The sequence below is a fragment of the Lissotriton vulgaris genome, chromosome 10 (genome assembly GCF_964263255.1).
Source record: "Lissotriton vulgaris chromosome 10, aLisVul1.2, whole genome shotgun sequence".
NCBI classification, from domain to species: domain Eukaryota; kingdom Metazoa; phylum Chordata; class Amphibia; order Caudata; family Salamandridae; genus Lissotriton; species Lissotriton vulgaris.
In genome coordinates, this window is record NC_141698.1 from 16,340,945 (window position 1) to 16,363,365 (window position 22,421).

At 53.9% G+C, this 22,421-nt stretch overlaps 1 protein-coding gene across 3 annotated transcripts in view; it reads right to left on the reverse strand.

Annotated features, from left to right (window-relative positions):
- Positions 1-18,416, reverse strand: part of L1CAM (L1 cell adhesion molecule) — a 603,152-nt gene extending 584,736 nt beyond the window's left edge. For all 3 annotated transcript variants that reach the window (XM_086940236.1, XM_086940234.1, XM_086940238.1), the window contains exon 1: positions 18,358-18,416. The gene's annotated coding sequence lies outside the window, so the exon portion shown is untranslated. The remainder of the gene's footprint in view (positions 1-18,357) is intronic.
- Positions 18,417-22,421: the final 4,005 nt, after the last annotated feature.

The following is a 22,421-nucleotide window of genomic DNA, read 5'->3' on the forward strand; positions in this document are numbered from 1 at the left end:
AAACAGATGTAAAGGAAGAGAGGTGAGGAGGGAGAGGGGTACAGAGGAGAGATGGGGCGGAAGGGAAAGAAGAGTTGTGGGAATGAAAGGTTCTGAGAAGTGAAAAATAATGGTGAATAGGGTAGAAGTGAAAAGTAGACAGGTGGGGGGATAAGTAAGAGTGGTCCAAATGACAGTGGGCTTCAGGGAAGTGAGGGGCAGGGCTTGGTAAGAGGAGGGGTAAGGGAGGTAAGAGACCAACGGTGGAGGGCTGATTAGAAGTGAGGGGTGAGATGCGTGTGGGTGTGGCACCTCCGCTGTCTGTTTGCAGAGCTGACATCACACACAGGACACACTCAATGCAAAGCAGAGTCAGTCAATTAATGCAAATCAAACGTGCCCAGCACTGCAGCTGGTCAGAGCCAGCCTAGCACCTCTCTACCTTGTAGAGCCATTCAGACCCCACCCTGGGCCCCCTGGTGTGGGCGTCATCAAGCTCTCATAGCTCAAGTACTATGTCTCAGATATAAATATGCCAGTGCTTAATTTGTAAAATATTAGGTGCCAGGGCTCTGACTAGGAGCCCACTGCAGCTTGCACCACCCATCGCCCTGGTCATCGCTGCCAAAACAACTACTAACCATCTCTCTCGCATGTAAATGCAACAGCTCAGATTATTCCAGGACCCCAAAGGAATGCTGGGGAGGCAGGTATTAGCAATGTTATTGCACATTGTAGTCCTAAACTACCATTGTTCTGCTCCATCTCTAAATTAGATGAACAGCGCCACCATGTGGTGGACTATTCTAAGAATGGTGTTGACAATTATGTGCTGGTGCCGAGCACCGGACAGCAATTAAGTGCCGGTGCTGAGCACCGGAAAGCCCCGGCTCAAATTAAGCACTGAAATACGTGGGGTTGAGGAGCGGAGGGAGCCTACTCGCAGAACCAGTGATCTTGCCTTTTTTAACTCTATATATATATATATATATATATATATATATATATACATATATATATATATATATGTATATATATATATATATATATATATATATATAGAGAGAGAGAGAGAGAGAGAGAGAGAGAGAGAGAGAGAGAGAGAGAGAGAGAGAGAGAGCGAGAGAGAGAGAGCGAGAGAGAGAGAGAGAGAGAGATGTAGCATGCTTTACATGAGCATCAGTTATGTTACACAAGGCCACATTACATTTTGGGTGGGCACGGAGAGATTGAGTTATTTGCCCAGGATCACAGGATGTTAGCGGACACTGAGACTCAAAGCTGGTTCCCCACTTCCAAAGCTGTAGCTCTGTCGTAACGCCACATCCTCTGCTCTGAGCCTCACCCTGCCACTGTAGGGGATCATCTGAGTGCTGACCTCAGTGAGTAGGTACAGGTGGTGCTGTGGGATTGCCCTGCCCTCACATCCACAAACGGAGATCCCAGGAGTGGGGAGAGGGTTACACCTCGTTCCTAGAGCCTGCTGGTATGGATAGTAGGGGGACAGGTAAGAGGTGACCACGACTTGTCCCAAGAGCCTGCTGCTATGGTTTGTTTGGGGACAGGTAAGAGGCGGCCACACCTTGTCCATAGAGCACTGCTGCTATGGATGGGAGGGGACAGGTAAGAGGCGGCACCGCCATGTCCTAGAACACTGCTGCTATGGATGGGAGGGGGACAGGTGAGAGGCAGCCACACCTTGTCTGCAGAGCTCTGCTGCTATAGATGGGAGGGGGACAGGTGAGAGGCAGCCACACCTTGTCTGCAGAGCTCTGCTGCTATAGATGGGAGGGGACAGGTGAGAGGCAGCCACGCCATGTCCCTAGAGCACTGCTGCTATGGATGGGAGGGGACAGGTGAGAGGCAGCCACGCCATGTCCCTAGAGCACTGCTGCTATGGATGGGAGGGGACAGGTAAGAGGCGGCACCGCCATGTCCTAGAACACTGCTGCTAAGGATGGGAGGGGACAGGTGAGAGGCAGCCACGCCATGTCCCTAGAGCACTGCTGCTATGGATGGGAGGGGACAGGTAAGAGGCGGCACCGCCATGTCCTAGAACACTGCTGCTATGGATGGGAGGGGGACAGGTGAGAGGCAGCCACACCTTGTCTGCAGAGCTCTGCTGCTATGGATGGGAGGGGGACAGGTAAGAGGCGGCCATGCATTGTCCCTAGAGCACTGCTGCTAAGGATGGGAGAGGGACAGACAAGAGGTGGCCACACCTTATCTCTAGAGCACTGCTGTTATGGATGGAAGGGGTACAGGTAAGAGGCAGCCACGCCATGTCCCTAGAGCACTGCTGCTATGGATTGAAGGGGTACAGGTGAGAGGTGGCCACACCTTGCCCTAGAGCACTGCTGCTATGGATGGGAGGGGGACAGGTGAGAGGCAGCCACACCTTGTCTGCAGAGCTCTGCTGCTATAGATGGGAGGGGACAGGTGAGAGGCAGCCACGCCATGTCCCTAGAGCACTGCTGCTATGGATGGGAGGGGGACAGGTGAGAGGCAGCCACACCTTGTCTGCAGAGCTCTGCTGCTATAGATGGGAGGGGACAGGTAAGAGGCGGCCACGCCTTATCCCTAGAGCACTGCTGCTATAGATGGGAGGGGGACAGGTGAGAGGCAGCCACACCTTGTCTGCAGAGCTCTGCTGCTATAGATGGGAGGGGACAGGTGAGAGGCAGCCACGCCATGTCCCTAGAGCACTGCTGCTATGGATGGGAGGGGACAGGTAAGAGGCGGCACCGCCATGTCCTAGAACACTGCTGCTATGGATGGGAGGGGGACAGGTGAGAGGCAGCCACACCTTGTCTGCAGAGCTCTGCTGCTATGGATGGGAGGGGGACAGGTAAGAGGCGGCCATGCATTGTCCCTAGAGCACTGCTGCTAAGGATGGGAGAGGGACAGACAAGAGGTGGCCACACCTTATCTCTAGAGCACTGCTGCTATGGATGGAAGGGGTACAGGTAAGAGGCAGCCACGCCATGTCCCTAGAGCACTGCTGCTATGGATTGAAGGGGTACAGGTGAGAGGTGGCCACACCTTGCCCTAGAGCACTGCTGCTATGGATGGGGTTGGACAGGTGAGAAGCGACCACACCTTGTCCCTAGAGCACTGCTGCTATGGATTGAAGGGGTACAGGTGAGAGGTGGCCACACCTTGCCCTAGAGCACTGCTGCTATGGATGGGGTTGGACAGGTGAGAGGCGGCCACACCTTGTCCCTAGAGCACTGCTGCTATAGATGGGAGGGGTACAGGTAAGAGGCAGCCACGCCATGTCCCTAGAGCGCTGCTGCTATGGATTGAAGGGGTACAGGTAAGAGGCAGCCACGCCTTATCCCTAGAGCACTGCTGCTATGGATGGGGTTGGACAGGTGAGAAGCGACCACACCTTGTCCCTAGAGCACTGCTGCTATGGATTGAAGGGGTACAGGTAAGAGGCAGCCACGCCATGTCCCTAGAGCACTGCTGCTATGGATTGAAGGGGTACAGGTGAGAGGTGGCCACACCTTGCCCTAGAGCACTGCTGCTATGGATGGGGTTGGACAGGTGAGAGGCGGCCACACCTTGTCCCTAGAGCACTGCTGCTATGGATTGAAGGGGTACAGGTAAGAGGCAGCCACGCCATGTCCCTAGAGCACTGCTGCTATGGATTGAAGGGGTACAGGTAAGAGGCAGCCACGCCTTATCCCTAGAGCACTGCTGCTATGGATGGGGTTGGACAGGTAAGAGGCGGCCACACCTTGTCCCTAGAGCACTGCTGCTATGGATTGAAGGGGTACAGGTGAGAGGCGGCCACGCCATGTCCCTAGAGCACTGCTGCTATGGATTGAAGGGGTACAGGTGAGAGGTGGCCACACCTTGCTCTAGAGCACTGCTGCTATGGATGGGGTTGGACAGGTGAGAGACGGCCACACCTTGTCCCTAGAGCACTGCTGCTATGGATTGAAGGGGTACAGGTGAGAGACAGCCACACCTTGTCTGCAGAGCTCTGCTGCTATGGATGGGAGGGGGACAGGTAAGAGGCGGCCATGCATTGTCCCTAGAGCACTGCTGCTAAGGATGGGAGAGGGACAGACAAGAGGTGGCCACACCTTATCTCTAGAGCACTGCTGCTATGGATTGAAGGGGTACAGGTAAGAGGCAGCCACGCCTTATCCCTAGAGCACTGCTGCTATGGATGGGGTTGGACAGGTAAGAGGCGGCTACACCTGGTCCCTAGAGCACTGCTGCTATGGATTGAAGGGGTACAGGTGAGAGGTGGCCACACCTTGCCCTAGAGCACTGCTGCTATGGATGGGGTTGGACAGGTGAGAGGCAGTCACACCTTGTCCCTAGAGCACTGCTGCTATGGATTGAAGGGGTACAGGTAAGAGGCAGCCACGCCATGTCCCTAGAGCACTGCTGCTATGGATTGAAGGGGTACAGGTAAGAGGCAGCCACGCCATGTCCCTAGAGCACTGCTGCTATGGATTGAAGGGGTACAGGTGAGAGGTGGCCACACCTTGCCCTAGAGCACTGCTGCTATGGATGGGGTTGGACAGGTGAGAGGCGGCCACACCTTGTCCCTAGAGCACTGCTGCTATGGATTGAAGGGGTACAGGTAAGAGGCAGCCACGCCTTATCCCTAGAGCACTGCTGCTATGGATGGGGTTGGACAGGTGAGAAGCGACCACACCTTGTCCCTAGAGCACTGCTGCTATGGATGGAAGGGGTACAGGTAAGAGGCAGCCACGCCATGTCCCTAGAGCACTGCTGCTATGGATTGAAGGGGTACAGGTGAGAGGTGGCCACACCTTGCCCTAGAGCACTGCTGCTATGGAGGGGGTTGGACAGGTGAGAGGCGGCCACACCTTGTCCCTAGAGCACTGCTGCTATGGATTGAAGGGGTACAGGTAAGAGGCAGCCACGCCTTATCCCTAGAGCACTGCTGCTATGGATGGGGTTGGACAGGTGGGAAGCGACCACACCTTGTCCCTAGAGCACTGCTGCTATGGATTGAAGGGGTACAGGTAAGAGGCAGCCACGCCATGTCCCTAGAGCACTGCTGCTATGGATGGGGTTGGACAGGTGAGAGGCAGCCACACCTTGTCTGCAGAGCTCTGCTGCTATGGATGGGAGGGGGACAGGTAAGAGGCGGCCACACCTTATCTCTAGAGCACTGCTGCTATGGATTGAAGGGGTACAGGTGAGAGGCGGCCACACCTTGTCCCTAGAGCACTGCTGCTATGGATTGAAGGGGTACAGGTAAGAGGCAGCCACGCCTTATCCCTAGAGCACTGCTGCTATGGATGGGGTTGGACAAGTAAGAGGCGGCCACACCTTGTCCCTAGAGCACTGCTGCTATGGATTGAAGGGGTACAGGTGAGAGGTGGCCACACCTTGCCCTAGAGCACTGCTGCTATGGATTGAAGGGGTACAGGTGAGAGGCGGCCACGCCATGTCCCTAGAGCACTGCTGCTATGGATGGGGTTGGACAGGTGAGAGGCAGCCACACCTTGTCTGCAGAGCTCTGCTGCTATGGATGGGAGGGGGACAGGTAAGAGGCGGCCACACCTTATCTCTAGAGCACTGCTGCTATGGATTGAAGGGGTACAGGTAAGAGGCAGCCACGCCTTATCCCTAGAGCACTGCTGCTATGGATGGGAGGGGACAGGTAAGAGGCAGCCGTGCCTTGTCCCTAGAGCACTGCTGCTATGGAAGGGAGGGGAACAGGTAAGAGGCGGCCACGCCATGTCCCTAGAGCACTGCTGCTATGGATGGGAGGGGTACAGGTAAGAGGCGGCCACGCCATGTCCCTAGAGCACTGCTGCTATGGATGGGAGGGGACAGGTAAGAGGCAGCCGTGCCTTGTCCCTAGAGCACTGCTGCTATGGATTGAAGGGGTACAGGTGAGAGGTGGCCACACCTTGCCCTAGAGCACTGCTGCTATGGATTGAAGGGGTACAGGTGAGAGGCGGCCACGCCATGTCCCTAGAGCACTGCTGCTATGGATGGGGTTGGACAGGTGAGAGGCAGCCACACCTTGTCTGCAGAGCTCTGCTGCTATGGATGGGAGGGGGACAGGTAAGAGGCGGCCACACCTTATCTCTAGAGCACTGCTGCTATGGATTGAAGGGGTACAGGTAAGAGGCAGCCACGCCTTATCCCTAGAGCACTGCTGCTATGGATGGGAGGGGACAGGTAAGAGGCAGCCGTGCCTTGTCCCTAGAGCACTGCTGCTATGGATTGAAGGGGTACAGGTGAGAGGTGGCCACACCTTGCCCTAGAGCACTGCTGCTATGGATGGGAGGGGACAGGTAAGAGGCGGCCACGCCATGTCCCTAGAGCACTGCTGCTATGGATGGGAGGGGACAGGTAAGAGGCAGCCGTGCCTTGTCCCTAGAGCACTGCTGCTATGGATTGAAGGGGTACAGGTGAGAGGTGGCCACACCTTGCCCTAGAGCACTGCTGCTATGGATTGAAGGGGTACAGGTGAGAGGCGGCCACGCCATGTCCCTAGAGCACTGCTGCTATGGATGGGGTTGGACAGGTGAGAGGCAGCCACACCTTGTCTGCAGAGCTCTGCTGCTATGGATGGGAGGGGGACAGGTAAGAGGCGGCCGTGCCTTGTCCCTAGAGCACTGCTGCTATGGATTGAAGGGGTACAGGTAAGAGGCAGCCACGCCTTATCCCTAGAGCACTGCTGCTATGGATGGGAGGGGACAGGTAAGAGGCAGCCGTGCCTTGTCCCTAGAGCACTGCTGCTATGGATTGAAGGGGTACAGGTAAGAGGCGGCCACACCTTATCTCTAGAGCACTGCTGCTATGGATTGAAGGGGTACAGGTAAGAGGCAGCCACGCCTTATCCCTAGAGCACTGCTGCTATGGATGGGAGGGGACAGGTAAGAGGCAGCCATGCCTTGACCCTAGAGCACTGCTGCTATGGATGGGAGGGGTACAGGTAAGAGGCGGCCACACCTTGTCCCTCGATCACTGCTGCAATGGATGGGAGGGGACAGGTAAGAGGCGGCCACGCCATGTCCCTAGAGCACTGCTGCTATGGATGGGAGGGGACAGGTAAGAGGCAGCCGTGCCTTGTCCCTAGAGCACTGCTGCTATGGATTGAAGGGGTACAGGTGAGAGGTGGCCACACCTTGCCCTAGAGCACTGCTGCTATGGATTGAAGGGGTACAGGTGAGAGGCGGCCACGCCATGTCCCTAGAGCACTGCTGCTATGGATGGGGTTGGACAGGTGAGAGGCAGCCACACCTTGTCTGCAGAGCTCTGCTGCTATGGATGGGAGGGGGACAGGTAAGAGGCGGCCACACCTTATCTCTAGAGCACTGCTGCTATGGATTGAAGGGGTACAGGTAAGAGGCAGCCACGCCTTATCCCTAGAGCACTGCTGCTATGGATGGGAGGGGACAGGTAAGAGGCAGCCGTGCCTTGTCCCTAGAGCACTGCTGCTATGGATTGAAGGGGTACAGGTAAGAGGCGGCCACACCTTATCTCTAGAGCACTGCTGCTATGGATTGAAGGGGTACAGGTAAGAGGCAGCCACGCCTTATCCCTAGAGCACTGCTGCTATGGATGGGAGGGGACAGGTGAGAGGCAGCCACGCCATGTCCCTAGAGCACTGCTGCTATGGATGGGAGGGGACAGGTAAGAGGCGGCACCGCCATGTCCTAGAACACTGCTGCTATGGATGGGAGGGGGACAGGTGAGAGGCAGCCACACCTTGTCTGCAGAGCTCTGCTGCTATGGATGGGAGGGGGACAGGTAAGAGGCGGCCATGCATTGTCCCTAGAGCACTGCTGCTAAGGATGGGAGAGGGACAGACAAGAGGTGGCCACACCTTATCTCTAGAGCACTGCTGTTATGGATGGAAGGGGTACAGGTAAGAGGCAGCCACGCCATGTCCCTAGAGCACTGCTGCTATGGATTGAAGGGGTACAGGTGAGAGGTGGCCACACCTTGCCCTAGAGCACTGCTGCTATGGATGGGAGGGGGACAGGTGAGAGGCAGCCACACCTTGTCTGCAGAGCTCTGCTGCTATAGATGGGAGGGGACAGGTGAGAGGCAGCCACGCCATGTCCCTAGAGCACTGCTGCTATGGATGGGAGGGGGACAGGTGAGAGGCAGCCACACCTTGTCTGCAGAGCTCTGCTGCTATAGATGGGAGGGGACAGGTAAGAGGCGGCCACGCCTTATCCCTAGAGCACTGCTGCTATAGATGGGAGGGGGACAGGTGAGAGGCAGCCACACCTTGTCTGCAGAGCTCTGCTGCTATAGATGGGAGGGGACAGGTGAGAGGCAGCCACGCCATGTCCCTAGAGCACTGCTGCTATGGATGGGAGGGGACAGGTAAGAGGCGGCACCGCCATGTCCTAGAACACTGCTGCTATGGATGGGAGGGGGACAGGTGAGAGGCAGCCACACCTTGTCTGCAGAGCTCTGCTGCTATGGATGGGAGGGGGACAGGTAAGAGGCGGCCATGCATTGTCCCTAGAGCACTGCTGCTAAGGATGGGAGAGGGACAGACAAGAGGTGGCCACACCTTATCTCTAGAGCACTGCTGCTATGGATGGAAGGGGTACAGGTAAGAGGCAGCCACGCCATGTCCCTAGAGCACTGCTGCTATGGATTGAAGGGGTACAGGTGAGAGGTGGCCACACCTTGCCCTAGAGCACTGCTGCTATGGATGGGGTTGGACAGGTGAGAAGCGACCACACCTTGTCCCTAGAGCACTGCTGCTATGGATTGAAGGGGTACAGGTGAGAGGTGGCCACACCTTGCCCTAGAGCACTGCTGCTATGGATGGGGTTGGACAGGTGAGAGGCGGCCACACCTTGTCCCTAGAGCACTGCTGCTATAGATGGGAGGGGTACAGGTAAGAGGCAGCCACGCCATGTCCCTAGAGCACTGCTGCTATGGATTGAAGGGGTACAGGTAAGAGGCAGCCACGCCTTATCCCTAGAGCACTGCTGCTATGGATGGGGTTGGACAGGTGAGAAGCGACCACACCTTGTCCCTAGAGCACTGCTGCTATGGATTGAAGGGGTACAGGTAAGAGGCAGCCACGCCATGTCCCTAGAGCACTGCTGCTATGGATTGAAGGGGTACAGGTGAGAGGTGGCCACACCTTGCCCTAGAGCACTGCTGCTATGGATGGGGTTGGACAGGTGAGAGGCCGCCACACCTTGTCCCTAGAGCACTGCTGCTATGGATTGAAGGGGTACAGGTAAGAGGCAGCCACGCCATGTCCCTAGAGCACTGCTGCTATGGATTGAAGGGGTACAGGTAAGAGGCAGCCACGCCTTATCCCTAGAGCACTGCTGCTATGGATGGGGTTGGACAGGTAAGAGGCGGCCACACCTTGTCCCTAGAGCACTGCTGCTATGGATTGAAGGGGTACAGGTGAGAGGCGGCCACGCCATGTCCCTAGAGCACTGCTGCTATGGATTGAAGGGGTACAGGTAAGAGGCAGCCACGCCTTATCTCTAGAGCACTGCTGCTATGGATTGAAGGGGTACAGGTAAGAGGCAGCCACGCCTTATCCCTAGAGCACTGCTGCTATGGATGGGAGGGGACAGGTAAGAGGCAGCCACGCCTTATCCCTAGAGCACTGCTGCTATGGATGGGAGGGGTACAGGTAAGAGGCAGCCGTGCCTTGTCCCTAGAGCACTGCTGCTATGGATTGAAGGGGTACAGGTAAGAGGCAGCCGTGCCTTGTCCCTAGAGCACTGCTGCTATGGATTGAAGGGGTACAGGTGAGAGGTGGCCACACCTTGTCCTTAGAGCACTGCTGCTATGGAAGAGAGGGGGACAGAGGAACAGTCCTGGCTGGAGGGGGGCTGGGGTAACTAGCTGTCAGGGTTGGAGGCAGCCCCCAGGAAGCTGCACCTCATTTTCCTAGACGCACAGACAGAAACTGCTGCTTCCGTTCAGTGCTCCACAACCTTTAGAATAATATAATCATTTAAAAAGCACATTACACCCCTCGGGGGCATCTCGGCGCTGAATAAATGATGTTTATTAATATCCGGCTCAACGGGACTCACGCCATCGACCTCAGGAGGATAAAAGAGTGGGTGGGCGGGTCGTGATTTGAACCTGTGCCCATGATTTCGACCCCTGATGCCCGCATTGGATGCGTGAGCCCGCCGAGCTCCAGACCCGACGCACTCCAGAAGGTTCCCTGCGTTTCTCTCCAGTCAGAGGCGGTTATGAAAGCTGCAGCCGCCAGACGAGATCACTGGAAGATGATGACGTAACCACCGGAAGCCAACGCCCTTTCAACCATGAGCTGGGGAAGAGCGCCCAGAATCCTGAATCACATCGGAGCGCCTCACCGCCTCGTCGGGGGTATGAGGCGCTATGTGAATGCAGCCAATCAATGCAACGTAAATAAAGTCCAATACATCATTTGCATAGTTAAACAGCGTGATAGGATAAACACGGGGCGCTCGAAACCATCTGTTGCCATAAATATCTGCATCAGGGCACAAGTCCTAAAAAAAGAAGCGGGGGGACTAACCTAGTTAGGCAGTATGGAAGTGACATCACGGCGCGCAACATCACGGCGCAGGACATCACGGTGCATTACATCACGAGGTATTAAATCATGGCGCACATCACAGCGCATAACATCACACACGGCATCACAGGAATTGACATCATAGAAAGTGGCATCACAAGCCACGATTTAACAGGAAGTGGGATCGCAAGAAGTGACATCAGATCTAAAGCCCTCACATATATGTTTAGCAGGTCTATCGTGTACGTATGAGCACATTGCGAGGACAATAGCACAGTGAGCTGTGGAAGATGATATGTGACTTCTACACCTTGCAATCCCCCAGTTTTATGTAACTCATCCGGTACATTCATTTACGAACATATCCTTTATTGTACATATCATATGCACTAATCCTGGGCAGAGTTCGCAGAGTTGCACTACGCGGAACTCCGTGAAGTGCAAAAAAAACTCTGCCGCACTATGCGGAGCTCCGCAAGCGGCGGAGTGAGATAGAAAAATGCAGTGCTCAGTGATTGCACAGTGCCGGATGCTTCTCCGCACTGTGCAATCATCGCAAACGGCATCTTGCACAGCGCAAGCGGTCCCTGCTTTCCTTTTCTGCTGCTCGACTAGATATTTACTCAAGCAGCAGCTTTCTCAGCGCGAACAGTCACGAGCATACGCGACAACTCGCAATAGGAAACCTGACCCCCCACGTTGAGAAATCTCGCCGGGAGGTTGATTTTCCAAGATTGCGATCGCCAACTTGATGTTGGCAATCGCAAACGAGGAAAAATCTTGCCAGGAGGTTGATTTTTCTCGCTCGCGGTCACCAACTTGACGTTGATGAACGCGAGCAAGGTAAAAACTTTTTGGAACTCCGCGAGCTCCAGGTAACGCGGAGTGCGGAAAACTCTGCAAACTCCGCGAGCAGAGCAGAGTTCACCGCCCAGGGTTAATATGCACGTGCTGATGTAAAGCGCTCTGACACCCTGCATTGGAATGAGCAGGGCTATTCAAGAAAAAATAGTGGTACTTAAATTATTTCAACTCCTCCTCAGGTGTAAATGAAATTTATTTCCCTGTAAATACAGTGAAAGACCAACACTTCTGACATTCTTACAGTGCGTGCATATCTCCTAAACAGGGACTGAACAAAGTGAAAGCTGCCTCTCTTAAGTATGTGTGAAGCGCTAACAAGGTGCAAGCCTTTGTTTCTCCTCCGGTTCATTTGCATCAGGTGTGAGGCTCCTGACTGCTCCCAGCCAAGAGACTCAACAAAAGGAGGCCTGAGGACCCCTCAGATTCAGCCTTTGTTATGGGCCCAGCAGGAGTCAGAAATAAGAAAGCCCCCGTCCCCGCCTGCAGGTTGTTGTGTATGGAAAGCAGACAACCTGCAGGCAAAGTGTCCTGGTGTTTCAAAATTACACTGGGACAAGTTTAGCACATTATTTATTGGGGCCCAAATTCTAGGCAGGGGAACTGCATTCACCCTTTGAAAAAAGACTTGTGACCTAATCTGCATTTAAACGTTAAGTCCTCTTTCACAGAGGTGACTGCTGCTGCTAAGACACGAGGCTCTGGTGCCAAAGGAGAGCACATTGCAGGAAGAGACACACCCTTGTCTGGTACACTGCCACCAGGGAGAGCGATACACGCAGAAGAGACACTCCATGTCTGGGAGCCCAGGCACCAAAGTGGTGGTACAGACGGAAGGCACACTGCGCCCAGGTACACTGTTGCCAAGACACCAGGCTCTGGCGGCAAAGGAGAGCACACTGCAGGAAGGGACACACCCTTGCCTGGGTGTCTCTCTGCGTCTCATTCTCCTAATCAACAATAACATAATGTGTATTTGTAAAAATGTAAATTGATACTTGTATAGCGCACTACTCATCCGCAAGGGTCTCACGGCGCTTGTTCCAATACCGCTGTGGAACCAATCCTGGCTTTCCCTGTGAGGCGTCCACTCCTGGGCACCCCCAAGGTGGAGACCAGGCATCCTTAGCATTGTGGGGGCCGTTGTGGAGATTAAGCAAGCTATTGCCCAGAGTTGCAGAGTGGGACTCCATGATTAGAATAGGCACCGAGGCGAGAATTTTCAGGTCAGTGGAATTTTTGAGCCCAAGACCCGCCAAGGCGGGGAATTGAACCCTGGTCCCGGGCCAGACCTCTGCATCAGGGTCTGCCGCTCTAACCATTGAGCCACACTTCTGTAAAGTGTACGTTCACCCGTAGTTATATTGGCGCTGTATAACAGATCTTTATTGTTACCCAAATCCATGGTACTCATTTTATCGATCTCAGATAGATGAAAGGCTGAGTGGACCTGCCAGGATTTGAACCTGTGACCATGAGGTCGAACACAGGCCCCTGCAGTGGATGCATTAGCCACCGAGCCACCAGACCCAACTTATAGTACGCATCTCTATCTGCCCAAGAGGACTCATCTGGGGTCTCTGCCCTGATCTGATGCCCTGTGCCAGGTGCCAGTCGTCTGCAGTTAGACATGGCAGGCTTCAGGATCCAAATCTTTAACCCGACGTCAGAGGGAGGGATGCTCACTGCTCTCTCTGCCTCCAGAGGGCGGTGGACGTGGAAGACATAGAGAGAGGCGCTCATAGGGCCTTCTTACATCATGGAAATGGAGGCTACTGAGAGACAAAGGGTACTCAGGCCTTGGTACTTCTTGGTCCCAGAGGGTGATAACCACTGAAGGAAACAGAGGTAGCAAACTGGGATAGACACTCACTGGCACTTCCTGTCCTCAGAGGGAGGTAACCACTGAGAAACAGAGGGGTGTTCACTTACTGGTCCTTCTAGAGCCTCAGAGAAGAGGCCACTAAGACTCTGCTCCATAAGACACTGGACCCCAGGCTGGTGAGAGAGGTCTGCCCTGGGATGTGACCTCTGTTCCAGAGGACACTCTATCCCAGGCTGGTGAGGTGGAAGTCTGCCGCAGGTGTGACCTCTTTTCCACTGGACACTGGAGCCCAGGCTGGTGAGGCAGAAGTCTCCTGGGATGTGACCGCTGCTCCACCAGACACTGGAGCCCAGGCCGGTGAGGAAGAAGTCTGCCGTAGTTGTGACCTCTGTTCCACCGGACACTGGAGCCCAGGCTGGTGAGGCAGAAGTCTCCTGGGATGTGACCGCTGCTCCACTGGACACTGGAGTCCAGGTCGGTGAGGAAGAAGTCTCCTGGGGTGTGACCCCTGCTCCACTGGACATTGGAGCCCAAGCTGGTGAGAGAGAAGTCTGCCCTGGGATGTGACCTCTGTTCCAGAGGACACTCTAGCCCAGGCTGGAGGTGGAAGTCTGCCTGGTTGTGACCTCTGCTCTACCGGACACTAGAGACCAGATTGGTGAGCTAGAAGTCTGGACAAAATCAAGGGAGAATGAATCACAAAACCTGTTGTTACCAGGGTCTAAAATTCTGATATATCAAAGACCCTCGTTCACATTTGACATGTGGTGCAGTATATCTTGGTTGTCCGCTCAGTCAGCTATGCGAAGAGCATCATCATTGGGTCTTTTATCACTCGAACACTGGCTTCTCCAAGTGATCTTCTTTTTTCCACCCAGAGGTAGACGGTCTTGTTTTTTGACAGTCGTAATAAAACATGCAGAAGTGTTTTAGTGAAGTGTGGGTTAAAAATACCTCCTGTCATCAGTTTGAATCTTTAATTTACCAAGGATGGGGCAAGATTAAAAGTGTTTGGTGGTGCTGAGGTGGAAGTGATACTGTTCCACTGCACCTGGTGATGGTTTGTGGACGGTCGACATGTTTTGGCCCTTGGTAGCCCTCGCGGGTCTGTGAGCCTTCTTCAGGACCAGATCAAAGTTGGCTATTCGGTGCGTTCCTGTCATTTTCCCTCGCATTGGCGCACAAACTGGTACTAAAGGCAGGATTTTTTTTGTACAGGACAGGGCAGCTTACTTCACAAAAACAATCCCGAGAGGCGTTTTCCTCTTTCTATGTGTGCTGCAGCATACAGCACACATGGCAAGAGGAAAGAACGAGGAGAAAGGAAAGCATTTCTCCTCGTTACGCCTCAACTGGAGAGGTGTCCGTTTTTAGCGCTGCCCCAGGTTTGCTTGATTTTGTAAATATGGGGCAGCGTCACAATCCATGGGTGTTGCGTGGGAACCCCATGCAAAGCCCATGGAGCACGTCCTTGACGCAGAGTACGGCAACGCAGTGACTCGCGCTGCTATGTCTGACTCCATACCTATGAGGCCACGCAGAGCCACGCAGGGTGACTTTGCACCGCCTCATAGGTATGGTTGAGACGCTCGCCCCGCCTGAGCGTGAAACAAAGTGATGCTCTGGCGATGCACGCCTCTCATAAATAAGACCCAAAATATTCTGTATGTTTTTTAGGTCTTTCACCATCAGGTATCTACATATAAAATAAGGGTCGGCGTAATGAGAGATATATTTTAAAAGGTGTTACTCAGTGGGAAATACACCATAGTACATTATGAAACCTCTATTACTCAATGCACTGTCGAAGTCTATGTGTAACCAGAGAACCACAGAATTAAATCTTGGTTGGTGCAGTGGAGAAGTGACATATATTTTTTGTGTTACGAGGTCACAGCCTGTGACAGAAAGCACTGTGAACGTGTAAGTAGTTATTTTATACTTGCATTACACAGAGTGTAAGAGAGAGTGATGCAAAACGTGCAAATACATTTACAATAAAATAGTGCTTCCAAAGTGTAGATTTTACTTAGACAAAAACATATATAATGCAATTTGTTTTTTTTACATAACTGTCCCACCAACACTTCTTTAGTGGTACTAAAGGATGTGTAAGTGCAGTTAAAATTGAAAGCAAGCACTTCACAGTCCATTTGTTAACTCTTTGCACTACCACTCAAAAACACAAATCTTTGTCACCACAAAACTTAAAGGGATTTGAGCAATTAAAGCCAGAACCGGCTCCCAAGCACCCTTTACGCTTGCAGATTAAGTAATAGCGCACATTTGCATTTCATTCAGGCAAGCAGGCACCCTGGCAGGAAAGCTTTTCACAGCACATGGGACAACTGATTAAATAAACTTCAGCTAATAACAATCTGAATGAGCTGTCCCAGGACTGCTGGCTTATTCCAAAACTAGAGCAAACATTCTGGAATGCAGGCACAAGTGATGCTGGGGAATGCGTGACCCCCTTCCCAGGACTCCACGGCCCCCCTGGGGGTCGCACCCCACAGATTGAAGACTTCTGCTCTAAACCCTTCCTCCTCAATGGCTGAGGATCACATGGAGCTGCTAGAAGGTTCACCGTTGGCCCGCCCTGTTCATAGAGAGAGAGTGGCCCCCAGAGGTAGGGGGTGTGGCCACGCATGGGCTGCTGTAGGGGCAGTGTAGGGCAGGGTCAATCCGGGGCAGTGAATAAGAACAGTGTTGGGCTGTGAACAACTGGTGCACTACTACATCTGGAAGACAGATGTAGTGTACTGTGTAGGCCTGGTGCAGTGGACAGGTGGAGTGCAGTAAACTTTGCAGGTCTGGTGCGGTAGACAGATGTAGTGCAGTGTGCTGAGTAGGACCGGAGCAGTGTATCCAACAAAAAGAACAAGCCCGTCATTTAACTGAGGTCTCAAAGAAAACCATTAGGTTTTTCAAAAAACCCTCACCCACCAGCCCTGCTGGGGCCAAGCTCCATCATCCCGTCCCAACCTACGATGCTGAGTGCATCTCAGGTGTGCTACGACGCCTCATTAGAGGCGAGCGGGTTTCTTTTTTGTGATGTGATGAAGTGACAGTAGTAGGCACGATAAAAGGCACAGGCGCTCGAACTTGACGTAAGTGTGACTATAGGCACCGCCTCCCTCCTGATCCATGATGCCCTAAGTAGCATCAACAGGAATAGTACAAGAAGTTGGTTGACAGTCGTGTGATGAAAAAAAACACCCCAGGCATGCGTGCCTTAGTGAGTATGTGTTCACTGCATAGGGTTTATACATTAGCATCTTAGTCCTGAAGAATGCCTCTGTGACTCAATCAGCACGCATTGCTGGCTGAAACGTGTCGACCAAACACCAGGATGGCACAGACCCCTACTTTCTCACTACACATCCACCGCTGTTTTTAACCCTACCCATGAAAACCACTATTGAAATGTACCCCTCAAGGGCGGATACCCTGGAGGTAGTTTTAAAAATCACTCATAAATTCACCACGTCACAAAAAAGAAACCAGCTCGGCTGTAATGAGGTGTCGATGCTCTCCTGAGATGCACTCGCCATCGTAGGGATCCAGCTGATGAAGCATGCCACCAGCTAGGCTGGTGAGTGAGGGTTCTTTAAAAAAACACTGATGGTTTTCTCTGAGACGTCAGTTGAATGACATGAATGAGAGTTGAATGACACAGTCGGTCTGGTGTAGTGGCCAGGGATTGGCCGGTGAAATGGCTAGGGTCGATGTAGTGCAGTGGCCAGGGATAGGCCGGCGGAGAGGCTAGAGTCGATTTACTGCAATCGCCAGGGATAGACTGGGGGAGCGGCTAGGGTTGATGTAGTACAGTGGCCAGGGATAGGCCGGTGGAGTGGCTAGGGTCGATGTACTGCAGTGGCCAGGGATAGGCCTGTGGAGTGGCTAGGGTCGATGTACTACAGTGGCCAGGGATTGGCCGGTGGAGCGGGTAGGGTCGATGTATTGCAGTGGCTAGGGATAGGCGGTGGAGCGGCTAGGGTCGATTTACTGCAATCGCCAGGGATAGGCTGGGGGAGCGGCTAGGGTTGATGTAGAACAGTGGCCAGGGATAGGCCTGTGGAGTGGCTAGGGTCGATGTACTGCAGTGGCCAGGGATAGGCCGGCGGAGTGGCTAGGGTCAATGTACAGCAGTGGCCAGGGATAGGCCGGTGGAGCGGCTAGGGTCGATGTAGTGCAGTGGCCAAGGACTAGTGTAATGTAGTAACAGATGCTGCTGTAGGGCAGTGGCCAGGGTCGGTCCAGTGCATTGGCCACGGATGACTTAATACAGTGTCCAGGCAGCCTGTAGTAGAGTGCCTAGGGAGGGTGTAACATAGTGCACAGGGAGGTTGTAGTACAGTGCCAGGGATGAGGGAGCTTCATTTCCCAGGGAGGGGTAGCATAGTGCCCTCGGAGGGGTAGTACAATGCCCAGGGGGATAGTACAATACCCAGGGAGGGGTAGTACAGTGCCCAGGGAGGGGTAGTACATTGCCCGAGGGGTAGTACAGAGCCCAGGGAGGGGTAGTACAGTGCCCAGGGAGGGGTAGTACAGTGCCCGGGGGAAGTACAGTGCCCGGGGGAAGTACAGTGCCATGGGAGGGGTAGTACAGTGCCCAGGCAGGGTGTAGCATAGTGCTCTGGGAGGGGTAGTACAGTGCCCAGGAAGGAATAGTACGGTGCCCAGGGAGGGATAGTACGGTGCCCAATAGGGTGTAGCATAGTGCCCAGGGAGGGGTAGCACGGTGCTTCTGAAGGGTGTAGTACATCGCCCAGAGAGGGTTTAGTACAGTGCCCGCGAGAGGGTAATACAGAGCACAGGAAGGGGGTAATACAGTGTCCGGGTGAATGCAGTGCAGTGGTCATGGCGGGGGTTGTCTGTCCGGTGCTCTGGAGTGCAGTGCGGCCAGGTCGCTACAGTGCCCAGGCCCGGTGTAACCCAGTGCCCGGGGCCCCCCTCGTGAGTGCGCCCAGGGATCGCCTCTCTCATTCGGATAGCTCACCCCACCCCCCTCGTTCACACCCTTCCTCGGTGCCCCCACCTATACCCAGCCCCAGTCTGAGCCTGCCGCCCCCACCCCCCGGCAGCAGCAGCCCTGCTGGGGGCCCCCGTGCCAAGGGGCCCCTGGGAGCCGGGCCCGGGACAGGGGCAGAGCAGCCCAGGGCCCACTCACCTGAGACGGGCAGGGATGGAGCGAGGTCCGGCCGGCGCCTCCCGATGCTTCTGATGCAGGCCTGGGCTCAGCTGGAGGAGGAGGAGGATGGATGGGAGGAGCAGGGAGGGGGGGGGGGGGGCGGGGGGAGGACCAGCGCTGCCGTCTGGAGATGGAGCGAGGAGGGGCAGCGATACCAGGGGCAGCAGGCGCCCGTCACATCTCCTGCCCAAGGCATCCGGCGAGGAAGACCCCAGCCCGGAAATGCCCGCCTGCTGCTGCCGCCCGCCTGCGCCCCCCCCCCCTCAGATCTCACTGCAGGAATCACCATCACCCCTACCACTACACACCCAGACACCACCACCTCCCTCCTACTAACACCATCTCCACACACCACACAATCAGCACCCACTGCACCTCAAACCATCACAAACTCTCGCATCCCTCCAGTGCACCAACATCTGTGATCGCATCACCAGGTACCACAAACCACCATCACCCTACAACACAACACTGCACCACCTCTCACATTCAAACCACAACACAACCCGTCCACCCTGTACCACCACAGACCACCACCCTCATCCACCACCCCAGCCCATCAGAGCCTCTCACATCCCACCGGCACACCACAAACCACCATCACCCTGCAACGCAACACTGCACCACCACCTCCCTCCCACTAACACCATCTCCACACACCACACAATCAGCACCCACTGCACCTCAAACCATCACAACCTCTCGCATTCCTCCTGCGCTCCATCATCTGTGATCGCATCACCAGGTACCACAAACCACCATCACCCTACAACACAACACTGCACCACCTCTCACATTCAAACCACAACGCAAGCCGTCCACCCTGTACCACCACAGACCACCGCCCTCATCCACCACCCCAGCCCATCAGAGCCTCTCACATCCCACCGGCACTCCACCATCTGCGATCCATCACCAGGTACCACAAACCACCACCACCCTGCAACGCAACACTGCACCCCCTCTCACATCCAAAGGTCAGCACAACACCACCACCCTCAAATCACCCTGTACCACCACGCCACAGACCACCAGTCACCCATCACGTTAGCACTTCACCATCACTCACATACAAACAGTACACCCACCACCCTCAAATCACCCTGTACCACTACATCACAGACAGTCACCCAACACCTTAACACTTCACCATCACTCACATACAAAGGACAGCACAACACTCACCACCCTCAAACCACCCAGTACCACCACACCACAGACGGCCACTGCTACCCTATACCTCAACCCTTCACCACTTCTCACATCCAAACGACAGCGGAGGAGACGCCCCTCTTCTGTGAGCCAACAGCACTCGCCTCCTCTGTCGAACTGCCGGTGGCCTGCTGCCAAGGCTCCATCAGTCCTCCCTACACTCGAATAAGATGAGACAGTGAGTTTTGGGAAAGGTAGATGTAGTGGGTTTTACTTTTGGAAAAATGGTAAACATGGAGAAGGTTGAGAAGACTCAAGGGCAAAGGTGGGGACCTAGGGTGTTTCTGAAATGTAAGCATAGGGTGCCAGCCCTTCCACGCTGCACCCAAGTGCACAGTACAAACATAAATTCAATAGGCTTATGCGGTAGCAATATTCGTTGAGAGGGAGACTGCTGGCATTAAATGCCCCGCAGAATGGCTTCTTCGAGGGGTGGGAGAATAATTCTGCTCCACCAGTGGAGTTTGCAGAGTTTTGCTCACTCCGCGTTCCGCTTGAAACAAGGGGTTCCGTCTAAACTCCGCCAACAGCGAGTGGTGGCGTTTTATCTTGCGTGTGGCTCAGCAGGTTGAAGTTGGTGCGCGTGAGTGGGGGTTTAAGTCCCTTGTGTGATTTCCAGCTCCTAGAATACCTCCTGGAGACATTTCTCAACACAGGCGGTCGTGACATGTCACAACAGTTCACGTTGAGAAAGCTGCCGCTCAAGTAAACAAGTGGCAGAAAGAAGCCATGCCCTCTGGCGCGCCGCGTGGTGCCGTTCCAACTGATTTTACAGCGCGAAACCAGCTCCTGGTGCTAAAAATCAGCACAAGCGGCTCAACGTGCCGAATCCCACCCGCTCGCAGAGCTCCGTTGAATTCTGTGGAGTGACCCTCTGCGAGGTCCGCCCACCCCTAGCAAAGATCCTTATCCAAGAGCACATTCATCGCGCGTGATCGGATGCGTGCACTCGCTATTGGTATTCTGTTACATTTATCACTATTCCTTTGCGCAATATGCATCCTCGCACTCAGTTTGGACATGAAGGGGCCTTTTTGCGTAATGAAATAGCGCTAAATCTAGAATTCTTCTTCTTGTGCAATTATGCAAAATCTCGTGACCAAAAAGTGTTCTTGCCCAACATTGAATTATGCAAGTGATGACAACTTCTCCCTGCGCACAATTTGCATGTGTGAGGAAAGGTGAATTCAACGCCTACCTATGAAAGAGAGGGTGTGTGTGTGTGTGCACGTGTGAGTGTGTGTACATGTGCACATGTGGGTGTGTGTGTGTGTGTCTGTGTGTGTGTGTGTGTGTGTGCGTGTGTCTGTGTGTCTGTGTGTGTGCGCGTGTGTGTCTGTGTGTGTGTGTGCACGTGTGTGTCTGTGTGTGTGTGCGTGTGTCTGAGTGCGTAAGCGTGTGTGCATGTGTGTGTACATGTGCACATGTGTGTGTGTGTGTGTGTGTGCGTGTGTCTGAGTGTGTAAGCGTGTGTGCATGTGTGTACATGTGCACATGTGTCTGTGTGTGTGCGCGTGTGTCTGAGTGCGTAAGCGTGTGTGCATGTGTGTGTGTACATGTGCACATGTGTGTGTGTGTGTGTGTACATGTGCACATGTTTGTGTGTGTGCGCGCATGTGTGTGAGTGCGTACGCTTGTGTGCATGTGTGTGTGCATGTACAGTAATTCATCTTGCAATTCCTTTGTGTGGATGGCAGCCGGGGTTGAGGTCACTCCAGTATCTAATGGGTAAGAGTGACACATATTCTCTGTTATTTGAGCTGGCACTGGACCCTTCCTGCCTCTTCAATGCCGTTGTAATCAGGTTTGATTGTCTTTTGGACGGGCACCATGTCCCTTTCCTAGAGTGCACCTCCAGGAGGAGAGCCTGCAATGGAAGTCATCAGCCCAGCTCGTGGATAGACTGTGAGCGGTGCAAGGGAGTGGAGAGTCCCCCTTCATGCTTGGGGTCCTGGCTGGATCTGTTTTGAGGTAAAAGGCCATCATGCTTTGCAAGGGGTGTTGGAAGTGCACCCCCAGAAGGAAGCTAGCTAGTAGAGGGGACCACAGCCCAGCTGCCTGGCGGCTAAGGGGCTGTGCAAGAGGGACAAAGAGACTATCCATAATGAGTGTTGCATTTGCCAAGAGAGAGGCCTAAGCCATGGACTGACTGAGGAAGACCCTCTTGGGTCCACCTGGTCAAAAGGCTCTTGGTTTCACCCAGACCTTTATAATTCAAAGGGACGCCAAAGGCCACAGAACTAGGACCATCCTGGCCCACTGGCATTAATAAGAAGGGCCTCTACTCTGGCCTTCATCAGCTTCAGGGTATTGCCAAGGGATAACCTGAAAAGGCTGCATGGCTATCACATGGGCGGTGATATTGTCCCGTCTGTAGCTGGTCTGGCTGTGTGTTGTCTTTCTGATCACTGACACTTTTCATATCTCAGAGTTCTGTCCTTTTATGCTCTCCCAGGGATGAGGTTTTCTACTTTCTTTAATACGCATGCAGTCTCAGGGGCTTTCTTTTCAGCCGGATTAGGGCTGGGTTTATTGGATGGAGGGATTTCCAGCATTTGCATAAATTCAGGCGGGCCAAAGCCTTTCCAGATATTCAATAGAACTGCTAAAAATGATTACTGTTTACATTTGTTGTACTGAAGAGTGCCTTTTGTAAATGTATTGAAAAATTGGCCTCTACCCTTTAATAGACGATGTATTGTGATTTTTCAGCTGAGGGGCATCCTTGCAGCGAATGCGCCAAGGAACTGGGCCGAATGTCTTTAAAATGACCGTTTACATGATTTCTGGTGCAAGAGCTCGAATACACACCTCGTTCCTGCAGGTAGCAC